Source organism: Pinus tabuliformis, chromosome J (genome assembly GCF_031772625.1).
Source record: "Pinus tabuliformis cultivar Carrire ecotype Pingquan chromosome J, CPIR1, whole genome shotgun sequence".
NCBI classification, from domain to species: Eukaryota; Viridiplantae; Streptophyta; class Pinopsida; order Pinales; family Pinaceae; genus Pinus; species Pinus tabuliformis.
Window position 1 is genome coordinate 536,215,501 of NC_142295.1, and position 16,803 is coordinate 536,232,303.

The window sequence follows — 16,803 nt, forward strand, 5'->3', positions numbered from 1 at the left end:
AAGGTTCAGATAGGTTCGTGGGCCCATAACCCATAGGTCCCAAGATCGGATTTGTAAAAATATTGAAAACGAAGAGACCCTAGAATTCTTTTTCATCAAAGTGGTATTAGAGCGGGAAAAGATTTCCTACGGAGAGGATTTTTTTTTTTTTTTTTTGCATGCAAAGAAGAAAGAAGAGATACAGTTTCGCTAAAGATCTGTAAGCTTGTAATTTTTTTAATTTATTTTATGAAGGTGAGAAGATTGCAACAAACCTGGAGCAAGAGTGCTCAATTGGTTCGAGAGGAGAGAAACACGGAGATGCCGAAGAGGAGGACTAAGCTCAGGAGAGATGCTTGGTAGGGCATCTGGTAGCAGAGAGGACTTGCTATTGCAGAGGTTTGGTTGCAGCTCACAGAAGGCGGTTCCACTGAAGAAGAGAAACAGTGGGTAGAATTGCTCAGGAAAGGCATATGACCAGGAGGTCATAATTTTGTACCTCGGGAGTATATGACCAGGAGGTCATAATTTTGTACCTCGGGAGTATATGACCAAGAGGTCATAATTTTTGTACCTCGGGATTTTAGTTAAAAAAATCAGTTAAAACTGAATGTATGTGTAATAAGAACAGAAAGATTCACAAGTAAATGAGGAAGGACAGGAGAAAACCCTGTGCGTGAGAGAGAGGGGGCAAAATGTAGTTGCTAGAGGAATTATGGATTAAGGCTGAGATGCCTTAAATTGTAACCTGAGATTGTAAATAATAAAAATGTGTCTTTGTGAATTGATATGGAAATGCGTCTTGTGAATTTGTGTCTGTTCTGTGTTTTTTAATTTTTTTTGAATGCAGAAGTTTCGTAGAAAAACAAAATGCCAGACCAAGGCAGATGAGTTGCTTCAGAATCCATCAGATTGGAATCTCGAGAGGATTCAAAGGTTTCTACGGCAGAGAATACGGGAGGCCGAGGTTGGAGTCTAAGCAACGGTGAGGACGACAATCAGTGTACGCACTGATTCTCAAGTTCAGAATTGGGCGAATTCTGCAAGAAAGAAAGAGAGATGAGTGGCGTTTCCAAAAGATCGCACGAGGAGGATGAATCATATGCAGACAACCCATTTGGGATTTTGCTTGTTCTTTGGATTTCTGGGTTTGATCGCCCTGAGCACAGCAATAGCTGCAGAATTCAAACATACTCAGGCCTCTAAAGTGACATACGAACATGGAGAGTGCACCCTTCCAAGCAGCCCTGCTCTGGCGCTGGAAACTGCTGCAGCAATGGCACTTCTGCTTGCGCAATTGTCAGCCAATGCGATGGGGGCTGCGTATGCTGCTGTACTAGAAATGTGAACAAAGTTCCCTCTCAGAACATATCCATATCCGGACCGTTGAAACTTCTAGGACACAATTCAGCACTGGATTCAATGGTGCAGCGGTCAGAAGGAAACTTGGCATAGGATCTGTATTCTCTCCATGTGGAACATATGAAAATGGCGAAACCACAGCATCTTTAAAGATACAATATTATCATGTTCAGAAATCATTGACAGGATATCTGTTAATATGGAAGCTCTCCCACTGAAGACTACAAAGCATAAGAAGGATATCCCCGATCTGCTATCATCGGACCACACATCTTTCCTAGCCGAATTTTTCGACGCTGGGTACATGCGGATGTGGTTTTATCATCATGATAAATGAATATACTCACTTATCCACATACTGGAACGGAGGACTTGGCTCCAATAATAAAGCAGAAGCCATTGCCCTTGCAGGTCTATTAAAGTTATGTCTCTTCCTTGATATATAGCAGGTATCAATCTTTGGTGATTCGAAAGTATTGGTGGATTCGGTAACAAAGAAAAATCATATTATGGCGTCACACCTGGCTGGTTGGAGGGATAGGATCAACTATTACTGGGGCTACATGGTCGGCAACGCTATTGAGCACATCTGCAGAGAAAAAAATACAAAAGCCAATTCACTTTCTAAAATGGGACTCCTTGCTTCACCTGGTATATGGCATTTAGAGATTTTCTCTGAGGGAAAAACCTTCCAGATCTGTGATTTTGCATTTCTGGAATTCTAGTCACAGTTGATCTACATGCCATTCAATTCTCAAACTGCTTATGCTCTCTTTTATTATGTTTTCTTCTTACAGCCTTTCCACATGGTAACTGTGAAAGTTTTTTGGACATATGTTGTTTTTAGTTTTGGATATGCTGCCATTAGTACTGATCTTATGAGCTTAAGTCTATTTGGACTAATGGCCTTATATAACCATCTCAGATGTATCTTCTTATTGGACCTTATATCTCTCATATAATATAAAGCTTTTTCGTTTCTGAAAACCACACTTAGTTTGTTCATGTCCTGGATAACGTTCGCATTTGCGTTTTTTCCTTCTGGTAGCCGAGACGAGCATGAACCCGGGACAATATAGATGGTGAGGGAAAGTATCGAAAAGGAGACGATGACCTGGAGAGTCATGTTGAGAAGACTGTGAGAAGGTTATAAGTTCGTGGGCCCATAACCCAAGGTCCCAAGATCGGACGTAAAAATGTTGAAAACGAATAGGCCCCATAATTCGTTTTCATCACTTGAACTAATAATAAATAACTCAAATATTTAATTAAAATCATTATCACCCAATCAAGTAGCTTTCATCCATTTTTATATCACATTTTATAATTCTTTGATGAGAACAAATCAAATCTTTAATTAATATCTTTATCACCTAATCAAATAGCTTTCATCAAATTTTACATAACACTTCATAATCCTTTAACTAGAACAAAATTTTTTTTCATACATATATATACTCTTCCTATTATTTAATAAATAAATAAAACAAAAATTACCACAAACATTTTTCAACCATGTTAGCGTGACATGATTTTCAAATTAAATATTTTCTATTTAAAAATCACTAACTATAAGTTTAGGTTGTATTATTTTAAGTTATATATATATATATATATATATATATATATATAATATTTATTTTAATCAATTTTAATTTAATTAATTTAAATTAATAAATTTATTATAGTATAAAATTTATCTTAATTTTAAATTTAATTATATTATTATATTTATGATATCCAAATTAATATTATATTATATAATTTTAATAAAAAATTGCTGGGAAGATATTTCAATTATATTATTTTATAATAATTATATATCAAAATTTATTTAAATAATTTAAACCAACATATTTGTTATAATTTATTTTAAATTTAAATTCAACTATGTTATTAGAGATATAATATTCAAATTAAATATACATTATCCAATTTTCATTTAAAAAATAAAATTGTTCCGTCTTCATTTTAAAAATATCAACTAGATGTAGTAATAAATTTGTTATAGTGTAAATTTATTTTAAATTTAATTTAATTATATTATCATAATTATAATATTCAAGTTAAATATTGTTAGGATATTCCGACACATAGGAAATAGTTAAGTACAACTTGGTCTAGTATAGAGTTAGGTAAAGTGTGTTTCTTTACAAAGTACATTTTGTAACTTACAATCCGACGATCACGATATGTAGTGATCTAACGATTCATTCTCTCCTCGGTATTACCGACACTTGATTCGTGGCTTAACACCCGATTGGTCCATGATCTCTATTTAAAGAGCATGGAGGGTCATTTGTAGGGTAATCCGTCTATGAGAGAAGCATATGTAAATTTTCATTCTTTTATTAATAAATTGCCTGAAGTGGCCGCGTTGGCTCAGGTCGTGGACAGTTTCCCTCTTTGAGGGTTTTAACCACGTCAAAATACTGGTGTATTGATCTGTGATCTATTTGTGACCGGTGTCCTTTGGTGTTCTATCTGAGGAACTTACCCTGTAAATTCCTACATGGTATCAGAGCTATTTGAGGGTCGCGTCCGTTGGTGATCCAAATCTGAAGCCGGTAGAACTGCATCCGACTACCGTTTCCTAGATCTACTATTTCTGACTGCTTTCGGGCTGAGAGGACTGCTCTGTTGTGTTGGGAGCATCTGTTCCAGTGAGGAACCCCTTTCATTTCACGCGAAAAGGTTTCCGGTAGCCCTAGCTGCGTCATTTTTAAGATCTGGAGGTATACAGTGTTTATTTGCAGTTTACAGTTATTTTCTCTCTGTTTATTTCGGTTTTCGGTTTATCTAGCATTTTTATTACCGGATCTATACCTTTCATTTCTGCGTATGCTCTTTGCCCTGTGACTCTGTGCGATCTGGGCACATCAGAAACAGAAAGGAAGGATTTTTCTCATGCGTATGCTCTTTTCCGCTGCGCCTTAGTGTGATCTCGGAAAATCAGAAACATTGAGGAAAATATTTAGTTTCTAGCTAAAGCTAACTTTGAGCCGCAAGGTTCGTTTTTGAATTTTTCTCATGCGTATGCTCTTTTCCGCTGCGCCTTAGTGTGATCTCGGAAAATCAGAAACATTGAGGAAAATATTTAGTTTCCGGAAGCCGTTTTCAGAACCATTTTTTTAAACAACCTAATTTTTCGAGATCTTTTCATTGAAACACTTAGTTTCAGCATTTATAGCTTCAGTTTTTTTTTTAAATGGAAAGTCCATGCCAAGTTATTCTTGACAGCACCAACTACTTCCAATGGTGGTCCTACATTGTGGATTTACTTAGAAGTAAAGGTCTTTACAGAATAGCCACAGGCCAAGAGACCAAACCAAAAGATGAAGACAAGGCAGCGAAATGGGAAAATAGGCAAGACCAAGCACGTGGGTTGATAGGGATGTCTATTTCTCCAGATCTTAGATTCCATATTGCAGAACTTGATACTCCTGATGAAGCAATGAAACAGATTACTAAAGTCTTTGGAATTAAAAATGAACTCAAAGCCCATCAACTTGAAAATGAATTGCTTACATTGGACCCCAATAATTTTTCTTGCATTGAAGATTTTTTGTCCAAGTTCAAGACCCTTAGACTTCTCTTGGAAGGTGTTAAGGTTAAGAAAGAAGATAGTAGCCTTATCTACTCCATTCTTACTAAGTTGGGACTAGCCTATTCTGTGCTTGTTTCCACCTTCCATTCTACAAGAGAAGCCTTCATTTCTCAAGGACAAACCTACAAGTCCCCTTCCTTTGATTCCTTTTGTGATTCTTTAATAAGAGAACAAGAAAAACTCTTACACCTTGGTCTTCTTCATCTTGGAAACTCTTCTAAGAAAGCGTTAGCCGCCCAGCAGCAACCAAATCCAAAGAATCCTAAGAAGTTGTATCCTAAAAAGGATGGTCCTAAACCAAACAAGGGTCCTAAGCAATTTCAGCCTCAAAATGAAAAATCATTTCAACAAAATGATAAGACAAATAAAAACAAAGGGAAGAAGACTGATAGACATTGCAACTTTTGTAATCGAGATGGCCACTTAGAATCCAAATGCTTTAAGAAGATGGAAGCCTTGGAAGCAGCAATGAAGAAGCATAACATCCATTTGGAGCACTCTTCAACTTCAACTTCATCTTCAAGAATGGCACTTTCTGCATGTGGTTGTCAAGCATCTCGGTCTGGCTATGCACTAAATGTATCTTCTTCTTCTCATTCTCATGAGTGGCTCATTGATTTTAGAGCTTCTTATCACATGGCCAAAAACAAAGCCATGTTTTCTTCTTTAAATGATTGTAACACCAAAAATATATATGTTGGTGATGATAGATCTCTTAGTGTTGTAGGGACTGGAACTGTTCATATAGACAATGGTCAGTTTAATGATGTATTATGTGTTCCAACAGTATCCTGCAACCTTCTACCTGTATATCAGATAACTCATTCAGGTGAAGGTAAAATCGTTGAATTTTCACCTCACGATGTTGTAATTAAGGACCTAAGATATCTTAGACAGATTTTAGCTACTGGCATTGCTGATGATTCTACAAGGTTGTATAAGTTTCACAACTTTGGGTCTTCAAATCTTCCCTCAGTATTTGTTGCTCATAATGATGAAGTAAGCAAACTTTGGCATGAGCGATTTGGTCACTTAAACTATCGCTCTCTTCAGAATCTATGTAAAGAAAATATGGTGACAGGTCTTCCAATGGTATCTTGCAGAGATGGTGTTTGTTCCGGATGTGTACTCGGAAAACATCATCGGGACAGTTTTGAAAAACGTGCCTCTTGGCACGCCTCAGCCCCTTTGCAGCTCGTGCATAGTGATTTATGTGGTCCACTTCCAATTGCTTCATTCTCTGGCTACAAGTATTTCTTAACTTTCATTGATGATTTCTCCAGACGCACTTGGGTATACTTCTTAAAACTCAAGAGTGAAGTATTTAACATGTTCTTGGCCTTTAAGGCCTTTGTTGAAAAACAATCTGGACATCAAATTCTTAAGCTAAGATCTGATAATGGCGGAGAATATGTTAAAAACACATTCATCAACTTTTGCACTGAGAATGGAATTCAAATGCAACATACTGTTCCATATACTCCACAACAAAATGGTGTAGCTGAAAGGAAGAATCGCACCTTAAAGGAAATGGCTAATTGTATGCTTCAATCTAAAGGACTTAGTCTTAATTATTGGGCAGAAGCAATTAACTATGCAAATTACATAATAAATCGCATTCCTACTAAGGTTTTAAAGAATATCACTCCAGAAGAAGCATGGAGCTCAATCAAACCAGATGTAAGTCACTTTCGTGTTTTTGGAAGTGAAGCATGGGCCCATATTCCAGATGAGAAACATAAAGCTTTAGAACCTAAGAGTGAAAAATGTATTTTTGTTGGATATTCTGAAGATGTCAAAGGATATAGACTTATTCCACTTAAGTCCAAAAATGTTATCATTAGAAGAGATGTACAGTTTGCTGAAAATATATCGGCCTGCGAGCCTAGTTCGGCGGATGTGCCACCTCTCCCTATCTCTTCTACTTTTGAAAATATTTCTTCTTCAGGTGATGAAAGCGAGGATGAAAATCCTCTCCCACCTTCTCAGGATCATCCTTCATCTCCTCAGCTTCCAAAATGGGTTCGTGCTACTCGGGATGCAGCAAGTGATCTTGCCGGTGATCCTACAGATCAGCGAAGTACACGCTCTCAGTTTGAGAGAGCCTCTCCTTTACTAGCTCAAGCTTCAGTGAATTATGATCCTGACACCTTTGCAGAAGCTTCAGGCCATCCAGATTGGGAAGCAGCTATGAATGAAGAATATCATTCATTATTGGCAAATGATACATGGGATCTTGTTCCTCTACCAAAGGGACGAAAACTTGTTAGATGCAAATGGGTTTACAGAACCAAGTATGGACCAGATGGGAAAGTTGATAAACATAAAGCTCATCTTGTTGCTAAGGTTTTTTCACAAGTTGAAGGCATTGACTATACTGAAACCTTACCCCTGTTGCAAAAATGAACTCTATCTGCCTTGTTCTTTCCCTTGCTGCCTCTTTCAAATGGGAAGTCCATCAGATGGATGTTAAATCCACCTTCTTGCATGGGGACTTGCATGAAGAAATCTATATGGAACAACCTATTGGCTTTATACAAACAGACTCCAGCCTTGTATGTCGGCTTAAGAAATCCCTTTATGGTCTCAAGCAAGCTCCTCGAGCTTGGTATGCCAAAATGGATAACTTTCTTTTAGAAAATGGCTTTTCTAGGTGTCATTCTGACAATACCGTCTACGCCAAGAAAGTGGGCAAGTCTCTTATCATTCTTGTTCTTTATGTTGATGATCTTATCCTAACTGGTAGTGATCCCAACCTTATAAACCATGTGAAGTCTAGCCTTAAAAGGAAGTTTGAAATGACAAACTTAGGACACTTACATTATTTTCTTGGTCTTGAATCAAGTCTTGCAATCCAAGGAAGGTATTTCCCTTTCCCAATCCAAGTATGCCTGTGATATTCTACGCCATTTTCACATGGAAGACTGTAAGCCAACCCATTCTCCATTTCAATCTGGAGTCAAACTTTCAGTCACTTGTACTTCTCCTGAAGTCGATGCTACCTTATACCGTCAACTTGTAGGAAAACTTTTGTATCTAACCCATACTCGTCCTGACCTTTCCTTTGCTATTGGCCTTGTTGCTCGGTTTATGAAAAACCCACGTGAAAGTCATTGGAAAGCAGCTAAAAGAATACTTCGTTATGTTCGAGGTACAGTTCAGTTTGGGATTCATTACGGTGCCGAAGCATCTCCTCTATTGGTTGGTTTCACTGATACCGATTGGGCTGGTGACCCTGATGATCGGAAGTCTACTGCAGGTTATGTGTTCACTCTTGGTTCAAGACCTATTACATGGGCTTGCAAGAAACAAGGTGCCATTTCTCTTTCTTCAGCAGAAGCAGAGTATCGTGGTGTCGTAGTAGCTAGTAAGGAAGCCTTGTGGCTTCGTCAAATCCTGTTAGAGTTTGGCTTTCAGTAGCAGCATCCGACTACACTTTGGTGTGATAATCAAAGTGCCATTCAGCTATGCAAAGATCCAGTCCAACATCAGCGCAGCAAACACATTGAACTGCACATGCACTTCATCAGAAAGCTCATTCATGACCATGTTCTTGAAGTGCAATATTGTTCAACAGATGATCAAGTTGCAGACATCTTTACAAAGGCTCTCACAGAGGCGAAGTTCACTAAACTTCGATTTATGGTTGGAGTTCAGGAAGTTTTCACTAAGGGGGGATAGGCTCTAGTGCCTCCTTCCTTCTCCTATTGTGTCATATTTGTAAATCCTTCAATCCTATCCCAATTTGTTCTTAAGGGGGGATGTTAGGATACTCCGACACATAGGAAATAGTTAAGTACAACTTGGTCTAGTATAGAGTTAGGTATACAGTTAGGTAAAGTGTGTTTCTTTACTATGTACATTTTGTAACTTACAATCTGACGATCACGATATGTAGTGATCTGACGGTTCATTCTCTCCTCGGTACTACCGACACTTGATCTGTGGCTTAACACCCGATTGGTCCATGATCTCTATTTAAAGAGCATGGAGGGTCATTTGTAGGGTAATCCGTCTATGAGAGAGGCATATGTAAATTTTCATTATTTTATTAATAAATTGCCTGAAGTGGCCGTGTTGGCTCAGGTCGTGGGCTGTTTCCCTCTTTGAGGGTTTAGCCACGTCAAAATACTGGTGTATTGATCTGTGATCTGTTTGTGAGCGGTGTCCTTTGGTGTTCTGTCTGAGGAACTTACTCTGTAAATTCCTACAAATATAAACTAATATACAACTTTTATTTAATTAAATTATAATATTTTAGAGTGAGTATACACTTATTTTTTATTTAAATATATAACAAAGGTATTTTACTTTTGTAAAATATTAAATTTTAATGCAATTAATTTAATCAATAAATTTCTTATAGGGTAGTATTAAAAAAAAAAAAATCAAAATTTTCGTATGTGAAAGTAATTAGATCTCTTCATACATTTATAATTTTTATATTTTAAAAGGTTTTTACTTTTACTTTGGAAAATTTCAAGTCACGATAAATTTACATTATAATTATAAAATTAGACACTAAATCATAATTTAAAAGATAGATTGATGTATCAATGTAAATATTATTTTAGATTATAAAAATATGATTATCACATTATTATATTTTGGATTATCTTTTTTTTTTTGTAAATTGGGTAGGACTACATCTTCAACATGTCTAATGCATTTAATACATCATCCTTATGGAGGCAGGGAATTGAACCAGTGACTTCACATCAAGAATTGCCTTAATAGAGCACCCAATCACCGTCTATCCAACACCCTGTAGACTCTTATTATCTTTCTTATTTATACTATTTTCAAATCTAAAATAGGTTTGATAAAGTTGCCTAAAAAATATTTCAATTATATTATTTTTTAATAATTATATATCAAAATTTATTTAAATAATTTAAGCCAACAGGTTTGTTATAATTTATTTTAAATTTAAATCCAACTATATTATTAGTGATATAATATTCAAATTAAATATACATTATCCAGGAGGATATTTGGTGGGGAAGAGTGTTTAGAAGAAGGCGGGAGCGGAGCGGAAAATAAACGACGGACCAGGGTTACGAGTTGCAAAGGGAGTTTTCATCCATGGAGGGAGGCTCAGGAGGGAGATCTCCTCCCTCCTACAAGGAGGTTCTGGCCAATAAGGGCAAGAAGCCCCCAGAAAAAGTCAAAAAGTTTACGGGAGAAGGTACGAGTAACCTGGAAGAGGAGGAAGAAGCGGAAAAAAAAAAAAAAAAAAAGAACAGCAGCACTAAAGACAAGGAGGAAGATGACAAGCAACAGGAAACAAAAGAGAAAAAGCAAAAGGGACCTTGTAAACCCAAAGCTGACATAACACCTAAAGTTGTATTAAATAATCGAGCTCTGCAAGCGCACAGGGAGCACATGCAAACCTACGCAATCATCTACAAATTCATGGGACTATGGCCCACAGAAAAAGCTTTACAAACATGGATCAAATACCACTAGAAACCTAAAGGGAGCATTGAGCTACACCTTGGGTCAAAGGGTTTCTTTACCATGGTGTTCACAAGTATTGAGGATAAAGATAGAGTGTTTGAAGGCGGGCCCTACTTCTATGCAGCAACAGGTCTCTATATGAGGCCATGGAAGATGAACTTTGTCCCGGAACGAGAAACGTTCACTTCAGTCCCGGTCTGGGTAAGACTCTATTCTCTACCTCTTGACTACTGGCAACCTGAATCGTTAGCTGCCATAGGCAATAAAATAGGTAGGTTTGTCAAAGCTTCAGAAGCCACTAGAAGGGGAAAATATACTTCCTTTGCTAGGATATGTGTTGAGATGGATCTATCAGGAGCTCTTCCGGATGAGGTTATATTGGAAGTTTTTGATGAAGAGTGGGTTCAAATGGTGGACTACGAGCATATTCTGTTCAGATGTCATAGATGCCATGAACATGGCCATCTTCTCAGGGATTGCCCTCTAGGCAAAACAAAGAATAAAAGCAAACCTAATGCAATGAAAGACCCAGACAGCTTTCACAAGGTGGTACATAAAGGAAAAGGTAGCAAAAGAGGGCAAAAGCTACAGCAAAAGGAGGGACAACAGGTTAGGCGGAACCAGTTCCAAGTTCTGGAAGAGGAAGAAGAAAGAACAGCAGAAAATCAAGCAAATGAAGGAAGTACGGGAGAGAAGGAAAAAGAAGAAAATCGTGATCAAACACAGGTAAATGATAAGCAGATAGGGACTATGTTGAGTGATACAGAACTAGAGATGGACCAAGAAATGACTCAGAGTGAAATGGAACTGGAGGAAACTGAGCTACAGGAGATCCTGGAAAGAGAGCACCTGGATCTGGAAGGATTCTTAATACAGGGTACATCTGGTGGGGTAGAATCATTACCTTAGGAGGAGCTCAATAGAATACAACAATTATATTTATGGAAAACTCAGGAAAAGGGTTCAGAGGGAGCTAAAAACAGGAGCAAGCTGAGTAGTGAAGGAGTGAAAACGATAAAATCTACTTCGGGTTTAGCACCCAGAAATCCAGGAAAAAAGAGAGGCAGAAAAAAGCAGAATGAGCTACTGATGGAGTGTGGAAAGCTCATGATAGATTCAGGTAAGATGAAAGATCTTACCAGCTACTCCTTCACAAATATTTAATCATGAAGTTTATTTCTTGGAATATTAGAGGACTAGGCAGTAAAAGAAAACAGAGATTGCTTAGCAATAGAATGAAACAGGCTGCTCCAGATATAATTTTTATCCAGGAAACGAAATGCTCCATTCAAAAGTTAAGGCAACTACACAGCAAATGGCTCAGTAGGTTTGAATATCTAGAAGTTAAAGCAGAGAATACGGCAGGAGGTATTCTCACTCTTTGGAACCCTCAAAGAATTGACATAATTGATGCAGAGGCTGCAAGGAATTATTTATCAGTAGTAATTCAGCCTGTAGGAGACAGGAGTACCTATCTAGTCACGAATGTGTATGGCCCTCAAAGGATAGAGGAGAAACTCAGGCTGACAGATTCCCTTGGGAATCTCAGGGAGAGACATGCCGAAATACCATGGATCTTGGGAGGGGATTTCAATATGATAAAATCACTTTCGGAAAAAAAAGGTGGAACTAGAGCACTAAGTAAAGATTCTTTAGCATTTCAAATCTTTACAGAGAATATGAAACTAGTGGATGTGGAAACTAACAATGGCCTCTTCACTTGGAATAACAAGAGAGGTGGGGAGTCTCAGGTAGCATCCAAGTTAGATAGATTCATTATCTCTGAGGATCTAATGCTATTAGATAAGGAAATAATAGCAAGTGTTCTTCCCGTTGGAGGCTCAGACCACTGGCCAATTCAAATGGAGATCCAGGGTATAGGTACCCCCCGAAACAAACCTTTCAGATTTGAGAATATTTGGCTTTCACACCCAGATTTCATCAGTAATATTGAAAAATGGTGGGCAGAAGATCTTCAGATTCAGGGAACCAGAATGTTCATGCTTCATAAAAGATTAAAGCACATAAAAATGAGGCTTAAAGAATGGAATAAGAAAGATTTTGGCAATATCTTTGCGGAAAAGAAATCAGTCGAAAACAAAATGCAGAAACTCAACCAAGCTATGATCTTGAAAGGTTTCGATAAAGACAAAAATGATCTAGTGGAGAAACATCACCAAGACTGGGAGAACTTGTGTAAACAAGAGGAAATATTCTGGAGACAAAAATCTAGAGTCCAATGGCTAAAAGAAGGAGAGCGTAACACAAAATTTTTTCACAGATCCACCATGGAGAATAGAGCACACAACAGAATTTCTGCAATAAGAAAGGAGGATGGACAACTCCTACAATCCCATGAAGAGATAGAGGCGGTGTTAGTTCAACACTTCTGAGAAATAGCCAGGGAAAGTAATCCAGAAAGAGATCATCATATCAAGGACTTAATAAAGAATATACCTAAGCTGGTGTCTAGAGAGGACAATTTCAACCTCAACAGACCAGTGACTGAAGAAGAGGTCAATGAAGTTCTCAACGAAATGCAGAATGGCAAAGCACCAGGCCCGGATGGCTTCAATGTTGATTTCTTTAAAGCTTGCTGGAATATTGTAAAAGTGGATATTTTGAATGTTGTGGAAGACTCCAGGATAAACAGAACTATCTTGAGAGCTCTCAACACCTCCTTCATCTCCCTGATCCCTAAACAGGAAAATGCTCAAACACCAGATAGGTACAGACCCATAGCACTTTGCAATGTGGTATATAAGATAATATCCAAGGTTGTGGCCAACAAACTCTAACCTCCGTTGCCTTCTCTGATTTCGGGGGAACAATCAAGATATGTTGAAGGCAGACAAATTCTGGACAATATTATTCAAGCTCATGAGGTGGTTCACTCATTAACCAGCACAAGGAGAGTTGGTATGATCCTGCAACTGGATATAGCAAAAGCGTATGACAAAGTGAACTGGTCCTATATCAGGCAAGTGCTAAAGGCGTTTGGTTTTGATCACAACTGGGTCAGATGGGTAATGGCCTTGGTAACCTCCTCCAGCTTCTCAATTTTGGTTAATGGCTCTCCTTCTGAGATTTTTCTTCCTTCAAGAGGGTTGAGGCAGGGGGATCCGCTTTCTCCCTTCCTATTCATACTCATGATGGAAGGTCTTGGTCGGTCTATCAAGCATGCTATAGTTATGAAATTCAAGGTCTTCCACTGAAGGAGAATGTTTCAGGCTTTGACTCATCAACAATTTGTTAATGACACCAAGTTGCAAGGTATCCCCACCGTCAAAGAGGCTCGAGTGTATAAAAAAATTCTGTATAATTTTGCCTTGGCTTTAGGTATGGAAGTTAACCTCTCCAAATCCATTTTTTTTCTTTAATACTCATATTGCTATTCAGAGAAATATATCCAGAATTATAGGCTTTCAGCGAGACTCCCTCCCTTCAAAGTACTTAGGAGTTCCTCTCACGGCAAAGCCGCTGCACAAAAGCATTTGGGAACCGCTGATCAACAAAATGCAGGATAAAGTCAAAAATTGGACGAGCAGATCCTTAAACTTGGCAGGTAGACTCGTGCTGACAAAGGCGGTGCTCCAATCAATTCCAATTTTCATGCTATCAGCACTTCCGGCCCCTCAGGGAGTTTTGCAGCAATTCAGAAACATCCAAAGAGACTTTCTCTGGGGCAGGGAGGAAGCTAGAAAGAAGTGGGCCTTGGTCTCTTGGGAAAAGATCTGTAAACCCAAGAATCATGGGGGTCTTGGCCTAGATGACTAGGAGATCCTAAGTAAGGTTCTAGGGGCCAAACTCTGGTGGAGGTGGGTGAAAAATCCCAAGGCGCAATGGGCAAGCATATGGAAAGAAAAATATGCTAACTCCTGGCATCACTCTGATCTCATAAGGATGTCTGGTAACATTAAAGGCTCTGCCATCTGGAATAAAGCCTGGGGGAACAAAGGTTTAGTTCAACAAAACAGCTTTTGGGAAATCAGAGAAGGAGACCTTGCTCTTTTCTGGGAGGACAAATGGCAACAAGAACCGAAACTGTTAAGAGAGGATTTTTGGAACCTTAAGCATGAGACGGACACCCAAGGTTTGACTAGAGTGAAAGATTTTTGGGATTATACCCACAATACTGGAAAATGGAGGACATGGAAGGACATAGATTGCAGGAATGATAGAATGTTGGAAACGAAAGCAGAGGCTCTTGGAAAAATGTTGGAACAACGAATGATCTTGGTGTCTGAAGGGCAAGACCAACTCAGATGGGGAAACAACAGTAAAGGCATCTTCAACATTAAGGAAGCAAAAAGTATTCTCCTTGAGCTGGTTACCCAGGCTCCGAATAGAACCTGGCTAAACCTCTAGAGACATCAAGGTTGGATGAAGATCAAACTCTTCATGTGGTTGGTTCTTCAAAGGAAAATCTTGACTTGGGACAACATTAGAAATAGGGGAATATTTGGACCTTCTATACGCTAGCTCTGTGAGGCCCAAGAGGAAACTATGGAACATCTTCTCAACAACTATAATTTCACTTCTAGACTTTGGGATGCTTTTGCCAACATCTTTCAACAATCTAACAGGGACAAAGAGAGTATTACCAATACCCTTAACAGATGGAGGAGTAAATTTTCAGATAATGAAGTTCTCAACCTAGCTTGGGTTCTCATGCCAAGTTTTATTATTTGGAACATATGGAAAGAAAGGAACAAGAGAATCTTTAAAAATGAAAAGAATCATGCTCCTCACCTATTCGATCAGATCTTAAAGCAGATCAAGGAGACAGTCAGCTCAATAGTCAGGAATCTTCCTAAAAATCCTCCCACAGGAGCAGACTTGAGAACTCTCAGGCTATTAGGTCTGCAGGGGATCACCCCCCTAAGCCAGTACAGAACAGTAAGAAAAAGGGAGTCTGAAAAAGAATACTGGCAACCTCCTCCAAGAGGTTTTTTGAAATTCAACATAGATGGAGCCTCCAAAGGCAACCCCGGAATAGCTGGCTTTGGGGGAGCTCTTCGGGATGAAGCAGGTAACATCCTCTCTCTCTTCCATTGTCATTTAGGAAGAGCGACCAATAATATGGTGGAATTAATGGCTATGGAGCAATGCTTAGATTTGTTGAAGCAGGAAAACTACCACAACGTGATCATCGAAGCTGACTCGGAGTTAGTTATTAACTCGGTTAAAAGAATCAATTGCGGTTCAGAGCCGGAGAAAGTCTCTCAGCACTGGAAGTTAATCCAGGTTTTCCAGAGAATTCAAAGTCACCTTCAGGGGCTTTTCTCAGTCAGGTTCAATCATGTGCGCAGGAAGGCTAACAAGCTGGCAGATTTCTTGGCCAACCAAGGTGTCAGCTGCAAGGAAAGTAAAGTTGTGACAGGGTGGCAAGTAATGCCATATGACAACCTGAAAACTCTTAGTCTTAAACTAGCGGAAGAGGACAAAGAAGTGTTTCGGGATACAACTGAAAAAGAAAGGTCTCAATGAGCTATCCTCAGTTGGATCTCCCCTTTTTAGTCAAACAGGTAGGTGGAAGGCATATTGAGGCAGGCTTCAGCAGCACTGATAATACCAATCTTAGGATTCACCGGCTTAGGCCAGGCAACTGGCTTCGTTCCAACAAGTTCAATGCAAATCCCGGTTGCAGATACTTTATCCATGACAAGGCGGAGTGGATCGGTGTGCTCAACATTCCTGAGGTCTTGAAAGGGGCTCAGGATTATGAAGGCAACCATTTTTTCCATGGTTCCGCCAGGAGGAAGGAAATACCGCGTCCTAAGCGGTTTACGGGTGATCGCACCACTTTCAATCGTAAGGCAGTTTCTGTCAATCGAAAGCGACTCCATACATCTGACGACACGTGGAGGAGGGAGGGGGAGAGAAACTACCCTCATCGCATGGTAAAGCTTGGGCAAGTTAGCAGTGCGATATGGTTCTCGTCCGTTGATTGTCGCGGCATTGATCAACGGTCAGATTTTATCGAGCAGCTTGGTTGGGGTGGAGCGTTATCCAGTGTGCGGCTTTTCGGAAAAGTCAATTTTTGTCGAGTTGGAATTCCATCTTATGGGGCAGAGCGATATGTTTTTGGGCTGTCGGATTTAGATGCAGTTGTGTGGGGACGGGGAGGTAAAGTTAGCACGTCTTCGAGAAACAAATTTCTCTTCCGCTGTTGGGTCCAGTGGTGACTGGGATAGTCATGGTTTTTTAGGTTGGTGGTGGGGTCTTGGGGAAAGCTTTGGCTGGTTCATCTTTGGCCCATCTTCCCTTTTTGCTCCTTTGTCGAGTCTTAGTCATAGGTTAGGGGCCATGCCTCTGGGGGTGAGCAACCCTGTTCGGGGTCCACATGGTCTGGTGGACAGCTGTAAATTTTGTAAATTATTTTTCGATTAATA

General features: G+C 39.1%; 1 pseudogene; it reads left to right on the top strand.

Annotated features, from left to right (window-relative positions):
* The first annotated feature begins 1,072 nt into the window (after positions 1–1,072).
* On the top strand, positions 1,073–2,427 carry LOC149228127 (protein VASCULATURE COMPLEXITY AND CONNECTIVITY-like; annotated as a pseudogene).
* The last annotated feature ends 14,376 nt before the right edge of the window (positions 2,428–16,803 follow it).